Here is an 8,763-nt window from a genome sequence, read left to right as displayed (position 1 = left end):
ACTTTGCAATGGTTGGGCATCAGTGACGATAAACTCCTCTGGTGGGAGAGGAACCACTGCTGCCCAATCTGAGCAGGGGCCAGAGAACAGTTCCTGGGAGTCTTCACGCAGCTGAGCAGGTGTCATTGGAGTGGAGTGAGGAGGCTGGGAGGAAGGAGGAGCAGCAGACAGAGGATTCTGATTTGCAGCAGTGGACGGCGCAGAACTGCGGGTGGACGATAGGTTGCTCGAAGCACTTTCTGCCATCCAGGACAGGACCTGCTCACACTGCTCATTTTCTAATAACGGTCTCCCGCGTGGACCCATGAATTGTGCGATGACTGTCGGGACGCCAGAAACGTGCCTATCTAACTAATCGCGCAGCAGACGGCTGCGATACACCTAGAACAGGAGTTCGGCCTGTGCCCACAACCTGACTTGGCCCTCCGCGTCCTCGGCCGCGTACACGTCCTCTAGGCCTACCCCTACCCCTCAGCATGCTGTATTACCAGTGAGTTGATTTCACAGGCAGGAAATAAATTGGCGCAAGACTGCAGGCCAAATATAATTTTTTCCCTTTTTTGAAAAGGAAAGGCCCCACTGCCTCTAGTGAATGAATAATCTAAGTTTAATAACTGTGGTGTGGCCCTGCAAATGTGTCACTCACAGAACTTAACTGTAGCAGAATTATTATAACTCTGGCAGAGCAGGTATTTATTTCCCAGTCAGGAAAGAAAATGGCGCAAGCATGCAATAAACCGTAGCTGGGTGCGTCTGATTTTGTAAACTTGTACACGCAGCACACACGTACCCCGAGACCTTAGGACGGACAGAGGCAGGCCAAATAGAATTTTTTTCCCTTTTTTGACAACCAAAAGGCCCCACTGCGTATATTCAATGAACAATACGTTTAATAACTGTGGTGTGGCCCTACAAATGTGTCACTCACAGAACTTAACTGTAGCAGAGTTATTATAACTCTGGCAGAGCAGGTATTTATTTCCCAGTCAGGAAAGAAAATGGCGCAAGCATGCAGTAAACCGTAGCTGGGTGCGTCTGATTTTTTAAACTTGTACACGCAGCACACACGTACCCCGAGACCTTAGGACGGACAGAGGCAGGCCAAATAGAATTTTTTTCCCTTTTTTTACAAGCAAAGGCCCCACTGCGTATATTCAATGAATAATAACTGTGTTGTGGCCCTGCCTACACAATTCTTTCCCTGTAGTATCAATGGAGGGTGCAATGCTCTGCACTGCCGATTTTGAGAAGAAAAAAAAATATGCAGCACAGCTAACTGCAGCCAGCACAGTACTGCACACGGTTAAATATGGCCCTAGAAAGGACCGTTGAGGTTCTTGAAGGGTACACTCACTCCTAACACTCTCCCTGCCTATGCAACACTTCTGTCCCTAATGCCGGGTGCAATGCTCTGCACTGCCGATTTTGAGAAAAAAATAAAAAATAGCCACTGCTAACAACAGCCTACACACAGGTATTAGTGGCCCTAATAAGGACCTTTGGGGTTCTTGAAGCCTACACTAACTACTAAAACTCTCCCTACAGCAGCTCCGGTACCAGCAGCACTGTCCCTCAGCTAACTCACAAGGCATCTGAGGCGAGCCGCGGGAGGGGCCGACTTTTATACTCGGGTGACATCTGATCTTCCCAGCCACTCACAGCACGGGGGTGGTATAGGGCTGGAACAACACAGGAGGAAATTGTAATGCCTTCCCTGTCTTTCAATTGGCCAGAAAAGCGCGCTAACGTCTCAGGGAAGAAAGTGAAAGTAACCCGAACACCGCATGGTGCTCGTTACGAGTAACGAGCATCCCGAACACCCTAATATTCGCACGAATATCAAGCTCGGACGAGTACGTTCGCTCATCTCTATTAGAGAGGTTTCATTTTAGGTAGCGAGAGGACATAGTGTTAGAGACAGCGGACAGACAGTCGGTGATGTTTTGGAGGAAAGGTGCAGAGATGTCACGGGAAGGAGGTATAGCTGCCTGTCGTCAGCATACAGGTGGTATTGGAGGCCAAATCTCCTGATGGTTTGTCCAATAGGGGCTGTGAAGGGGGGCCGAGGACCGAGCCCTAGGGGACCCCCAACAGCAAGCGGAAGAGAAGGGGAAGGCACCAAGGGAGACTCTGAAAGAGCGGTCAGATAGGTAGGAGGAGAAACAGGAGAGAGCAGTCTCCTTTAGACCGATGGAGAGAAGCATACTGAGGAGGAGTTTACGGTCAACAGTGTCAAATGCTGCGGAGAGGTCGAGGAGGATCAGTAGGGAGTAATTGCCCCTCGATTTGGCTGTCAGTAGGTCATTGGATACCCTTGTAAGGGCAGTTTCTGTCGAGTGTTGGGGTCGGAAGCCAGACTGTAGGGGGTCTAGGAGAGAGTTCTCTGATAGATAGTTTACAAGGCGGGAGGAAACTAGGCGTTCTAGTAGTTTGGAGATGAAGGGGAGATTAGAGATGGGTTGGTAGTTGGCAGCATCAGTGGCGTCAAGAGTCGGCTTCTTTAGCAGTGGGGATATGATGGCGTGTTTGAAAGAAGAGGGAAAGAGGTCAGAGAGAGGTTGAATATAGTGGTGAGATGGGAGATGACCACTGGGGAGAGGGGGAGGAGGTGTGAGGGGAGAGGGTTGCTAGCGCAGGTGGTGGGGCGAGCAGAGAAGAGCAATTTGGAGACTTCCTCTGTCGTTGGTTTGAGTTCAGACAGTGAGCAGGAGCTAGATGCAGTGCTGAGAAGACTAGGGTCAGGGCTAGTTTGGGATTGGGCAGTTATTTCCTGACTGATGTCATCAATTTTCTCTTTGAAGTAAGCAGCCAACTCTGCAGCACTGAGATCTGTCACAGGGGACTGCGGTTTAGGGCTGAGAAGGGAGTGAAAAGTATCAAAGAGCCGTTTAAGGTTGTGCGATAGTGAGGAGACTAGAGGGGTGAAGTAGACTTGTTTGGCATGGTGGAGGGTGAGGTTGTAGGTTCTGAGCATGAATTTGTAGTGGAGGAAGTATGCGGACGTTTGCAACTTCCTCCACAGCCGTTCAGCACATCTAGAGCACCGCCGGATGAAGTGTGTTTGAGGCGTGAGCCAGGGTTGCCCCATTCTACATCGGATGGCTCGGGTCATGGGGGGTGCCGCTTCATCCAGGGCATGTTTGAGAGCGGTGTTGTAGTGAGCGGCAGCCAGTTTGGGGCAGGAGAGGAGAGAGATAGGCGACAGAGAGGACTGTAGGGATTCAGGAAAGTCCTGGATGTGAAAGGCTTAAAGGTTCCTGTAGGTACAGTAGATAGGTGGGTCTGGAGAGATGTTAGGGAGCGTGACAGAAAGAGAGGAGGTTATGATCTGAGAGTGGGAAAGGGGAGTTAGTGAAGTTGGAAGCAGGGCAGAGACTGAGGAAGACCAGATCAAGAGTGTTTTCATCCCTGTGAGTGGGAGAGGCTGTGAGTTGAGAGAGACCAAGGGAGAGATGGAGTCATTAGTTGGGATGTTTAAGTCTCCTAGGATAACTACAGCAAGATCTGAAAGGCCCAGAGCGGCTATATAGAGCAGTGATTAGAAAAGGTGCATCAGCTGAACAGAAGACCCATAAACCATTAACCTTAGGAGTGCTGAACAAGAATAAATATAAGCACAGGGAAAATGAGAGGACGCCCATCTCTGCCAGACACTGAAGCAGAAGATTGTGTCTGAACAGTGTACCTAACAGTTACATCATACATTTGGTTCAAACTGTTTTTCCTTTTGAAGTGTAAATAACTTTTGAGATATATATAAAAATGTAGCCATTTTTATGTTACTAGATTGACCCGATGTTCACTATGCAAATATAAAATCTATGGAAAAATGGTTATTGTTAATCTCCCCCCTCTCTCTTTCCATGCCACTTCTGTTCTCCTGCCTGTCTCTTCCTCTTTCTCCCGCCTCTCCATGCCTCTTCTCTCCCCTGTCTTTCCATGCCTCTTCTCTCCCGTCTTTCCATGCCTCTTCTCTCCCCTGTCTTTCCATGCCTCTTCTCTCCCGTCTTTTCATGCCTCTTCTCTCCCCTGTCTTCCCATGCCTCTTCTCTCCCCTGTCTTTCCATGCCTCTTCTCTCCCCTGTCTTTCCATGCCTCTTCTCTCCCCTGTCTTTCCATGCCTCTTCTCTCCCCTGTCTTTCCATGCCTCTTCTCTCCCCTGTCTTTCCATGCCTCTTCTCTCCCCTGTCTTTCCATGCCTCTTCTCTCCCCTGTCTTTCCATGCCTCTTCTCTCCCCTGTCTTTCCATGCCTCTTCTCTCCCCTGTCTTTCCATGCCTCTTCTCTCCCCTGTCTTTCCATGCCTCTTCTCTCCCATGTCTTTCCATGACTCTTCTCTTTCCCCCCTCTCCCCATGCCGCTTCTCTTCCCCCTTTTCTACCTCCCTTTCGCTTATCCCCCCCACTCCATGCCGCTTATCCCCCCCACTCCATGCCGCTTATCCCCCCCACTCCATGCCGCTTATCCCCCCCACTCCATGCCGCTTATCCCCCTCACTCCATGCCGCTTATCCCCCCCACTCCATGCCGCTTATCCCCCCCACTCCATGCCGCTTCTCCCCCTCCACTCCATGCCGTTCCCCCCCTCCTCCCACGCCGTTCCCCCACTCCTCCCACGCCGTTCCCCCCCTCCTCCCACGCCATTCCCCCCCCCTCCTCCCACTCCGTGCCGTTCCCCTCCTCCCACTCCATGCCGTTCCCCTCCTCCTACTCCATGCCGTTCCCCTCCTCCTACTCCATGTCGTTCCCCTCCTCCCACTCCATGTCGCTTCCCCCCCCCACTCTATGCCGCTTCCCCCCCCCCACTCTATGCCGCTTCCCCCCCCACTCTATGCCGCTTCCCCCCCCACTCTATGCCGCTTCCCCCCCCCACTCTATGCCGCTTCCCCCCCCACTCTATGCCACTTTTCTCCCCACCTCCATTACGCTTCTCACCCCCCTCATTGCTGCTTATCTCACCTCCTCGATACCGCTTCTCTCCCCCGAACTCCATGCCACTTAATCCCCACTCCATGCCACTTCTCTCCCCCCTCCCCATGCCGCTTCTCCCCCCCTGTCCATGCCGCTTCTCTCCCCACAAAACGCCGCTTCTCCCCCCCCCCACACTGGTTCTCTCCCCCAGACTATAGACATACTCGCCAGACTATGAACTTCGCTTAGCAATGGTTGAATCTGCATAACGCCTCTGCTGGCTGAAAGCGCTGCTATATTTAACATGGGTCACTGAATGTAGGCACCTCAAGTTTTTAGATTTTATGGCTCTGGTCAGCATCTAAGGAATTGAATGACACCAAAATCATCCCCCTACATACCAACAAACATTTAATCGTATACAATGACACCTCAAGCATACAAAGCATTGAATTTATACATCTAAACAGCAGTACATAATGTATAAAGCCCACCTTACCACCTACGCCCGACACATGTTTCGCCCCAAGCTTCCTCGGGGTCAGGAGATTCAATGCTTTTGTATGCTTGATGTGTCATATTATTTTAAAAGCCACTCCTCTAGCAAAAACTTAAAAAGAGGTCTATGCAAACGAACAAACTCCAAACACCTACTTTTGATAGCTGTATATTGTCAATTTGCAGTCACTGAAATGAATAGTCCAATTGGTCAAGGTACCGTGACCGATTGGACTGGATTGTAATTGGCGAGTACCATGCATCCCTGTATAAATCAGGCTGCAAGAAGTGTTGAACCCTGGAGCAAGTGAAGCAGATGATACTATACCATACATTACCTCCTTGGATTGATGGGTTGGCCCTTGGCGCAGGACTGACATCATGGAAAAGAGAGTGCAGGGGAGACACAGGAGTTTATTCTTCTGCCAGACCCTGGTAGCGTTCTGTTCGCTTCTCAATTTTGCCAATATTCCTTTTCTCTTTTTAAGGCCTGTTCCTAAAATTTAGGCAACAGAGAGATATCCACCTCCTCTTCGGGCGCATCCAGGCTATCGCATTCAAGGCAAGTCAAGCTGCTGCTGCTCTGGCTGCTGAGTCTGCTCTCTGGTTCCTTAAAACCGGGCTTGTTTATTTTTCGCACGAAAATACTCTGTGGTTACTTCAAAGGAAACAAGCAATAAAATATGTATACACATAGAGGAGCATTAGATTCTCCTCAGACTACATGTACTGATGTCCCTATGCAGAATGTGCTACCCCCCCCCCACTGTCCTCACTTTTACAGTCAAAGGTAACACCCTATTCTATTCAAATTTACCCACAGACTTGAGGTTGCAGCCCCTTCTTATATATACACATAGACGAGCATTAGTGTTATGTTCGTGTGGGCAACTAAGCACTGGGCCCACATGAACGTGACCCAAAGACACAGGTTTTCGGACAATTGACCCTATGCTGCAGGGAAGTGGCAAGGCCCTACCTAACAAGCAGAGTGATCGCCTCTATGGAGGCAGCCCCACGCTGGAACCGCGGCCCTGCTCTATCTGACAGGGTGATACTCTCAACCAGGCAAAACAAACACATTGAATGCACAAACTCACTCATCCTCGCACACTAAAGCAGATGGTAAAGCTGAATATAAAAGCGAGGGATTAGTTTGTACATTGGCCAATAAACTTCAGCTGCAAGGCCACGACAAGGCTTCTTGAGTCTTGCAGTCCCTACTCTAGCAAGACACAAAACAGGCAGCACAGGACACCATTCACACAGCAACACACTAGGGTTCGCATGCCAAACACACTACCATATAGAAGAGGACTGTTCACTCCTCATGTCTAGCCCCCTGTTCAGACATACAGAACGTGACACTGTTCACACCATATAAACAGAACAAGGCTATTCACACCTAATGTATGGCCACCTGCCAAACACTGGACTAACCCATGTTCAAACACATAACACAAGTACAGGCATGCAAAACCAACAAACCCTAAAGTGAAGGGATACCAGCTTCCTCTTGCAGAGGGAGGATATTTATCTGCAACCAGACTGGTGGTGATTGGCTAGCAGGAGAACACCACACCCAGCCAGCTCAATCATTCCACACCTGTGAGGCTGTGCTGCTAGAAACCAATGTAGCACAACAGATCCGAGCCAGCACAACCTAACAGTACCGACCCTTTACCATAAAAAAATTATGTAACTCCTCCAAACCATGCACATGTACAGGATTTATCTAAAGAGGCCATGACACCAAAGCAAAGATGGCAAAATGGGAGAGAGTAATGAATAGTGCGCCTAAAAACAGGTCCACTGTGCCTTACACAAGCGGTCTCAGTCACAGTAGCCTGCAAGTAAAACAAGTCTAAAGAAATAATATATATACAGTATATATATATATATATATATATATATTACACACATTTACTGAAATAAAAATACACTCTCTTCTAAGCTGGTCTGTGTCAAGGAGACACAAAGTTGTTTCATACTTTTCTTCCCTGCCCTCTCCTTACATTACCTAGCTCCACCCCTGGTGTGCTTGTCCTCTGTTAGAGCATTTCTTTCACACTTCATATACAGCAATCGAACAGTATACATACCATATAACACAATATAATTTGCACAAGGGCCCTTCACACCCCCACACACAAATTCACAAAAATAACAGATCCACATTATTTATGATCAGAATAGACAAATATTACATCCCCATTCTCTTGTGCAGCAAAATATAACACATTTTCAATTCACAAATCTTTTCACAGACAAGCAAGCACATTATAGGACAGAGCCCCACACTTTAGAACTTACTTCATCTCCCATAGAACAAAGAAAACTTATCTAGACAATTAATAGAACTGTATAACAAATTTCACTGTCAATTTTCAATAAAAACCTTCATCTGCTTTAATGAGCAAGTAGTCGGGGCACGTTGGATCTATTGTATGTGGGGGTGCATGTTGTCTGTATCCACTCCTGCAGCCTGTTAATCATATGTTGCAATGGCACTATGTGAAGATTTAAAGCGGTTGTCCCGCGCCTAAAGTGATTTTTTTTTTGCCCAGTCCCCCAGTACCTGTAAAAGAATACTGCTGCCAGGTGTTATTAAAAAAAAAAAAAATTCCCTTACCTGAATCCCCGTTCAGCAACTTTAAAAAATCTTCTTTCCAAGATGGCTGCCGCTGGTCTTCTCCCACGATGCACCACGGGTCTTCTTCCATGGTGCACTGTGGATGTTCTTCTGCTGTCTGAGCTCCATTGCCGATTCCAGCCACCTCATTGGCTGATCGGCACCATGTGACGGGGGCGGAGGTATGCGATGCCGCTAAGAAGGGGGAGGAGCCAGGATGCAGCTCGTAAGCAAGGACCTTACAGAAGGGGATTCCTCTCTGCGCAAGCGCGACTGTTCCGGCAACCAGAGAAGCAGTTTGCTCGTTGCCATGGAGACGGGGACGCCAGCACCAGGAGAGGGGAAGTGTATAACTTCTGTATGGCCAACATTTAATGCACGATGTATATTACAAAGTGCATTAATATGGCCATACAGAAGTGCATAACTGCACTTGCTTCTGCGGGACAACCCCTTTAAGGCTGGTTTACATGGGGAGATGATCGCTCAAAGATCCCTCAAACAACAGTTTGAGTGACAGCTTTGAGCGATCATTTTGCATAAATCATTGGTATTTAAATAGCTACTCAGCTACTTAAATACTAATTAGGTGTGCAAATGAAGCCTTCCCTGAACACAGTTAATAGCCTGGGGCTATTATCTGTGTTCAGATCCTTTGTTTTTCAAGGGGAAACAATGCTATCAGCACTCCCCCATGGAGAACTACTGATAAAAGTGAACAACG

The sequence above is a fragment of the Eleutherodactylus coqui genome, chromosome 4, assembly GCF_035609145.1.
Source record: "Eleutherodactylus coqui strain aEleCoq1 chromosome 4, aEleCoq1.hap1, whole genome shotgun sequence".
In the NCBI taxonomy this organism is placed as follows: Eukaryota; Metazoa; Chordata; class Amphibia; order Anura; family Eleutherodactylidae; genus Eleutherodactylus; species Eleutherodactylus coqui.
This window is presented reverse-complemented; position numbering follows the sequence as displayed.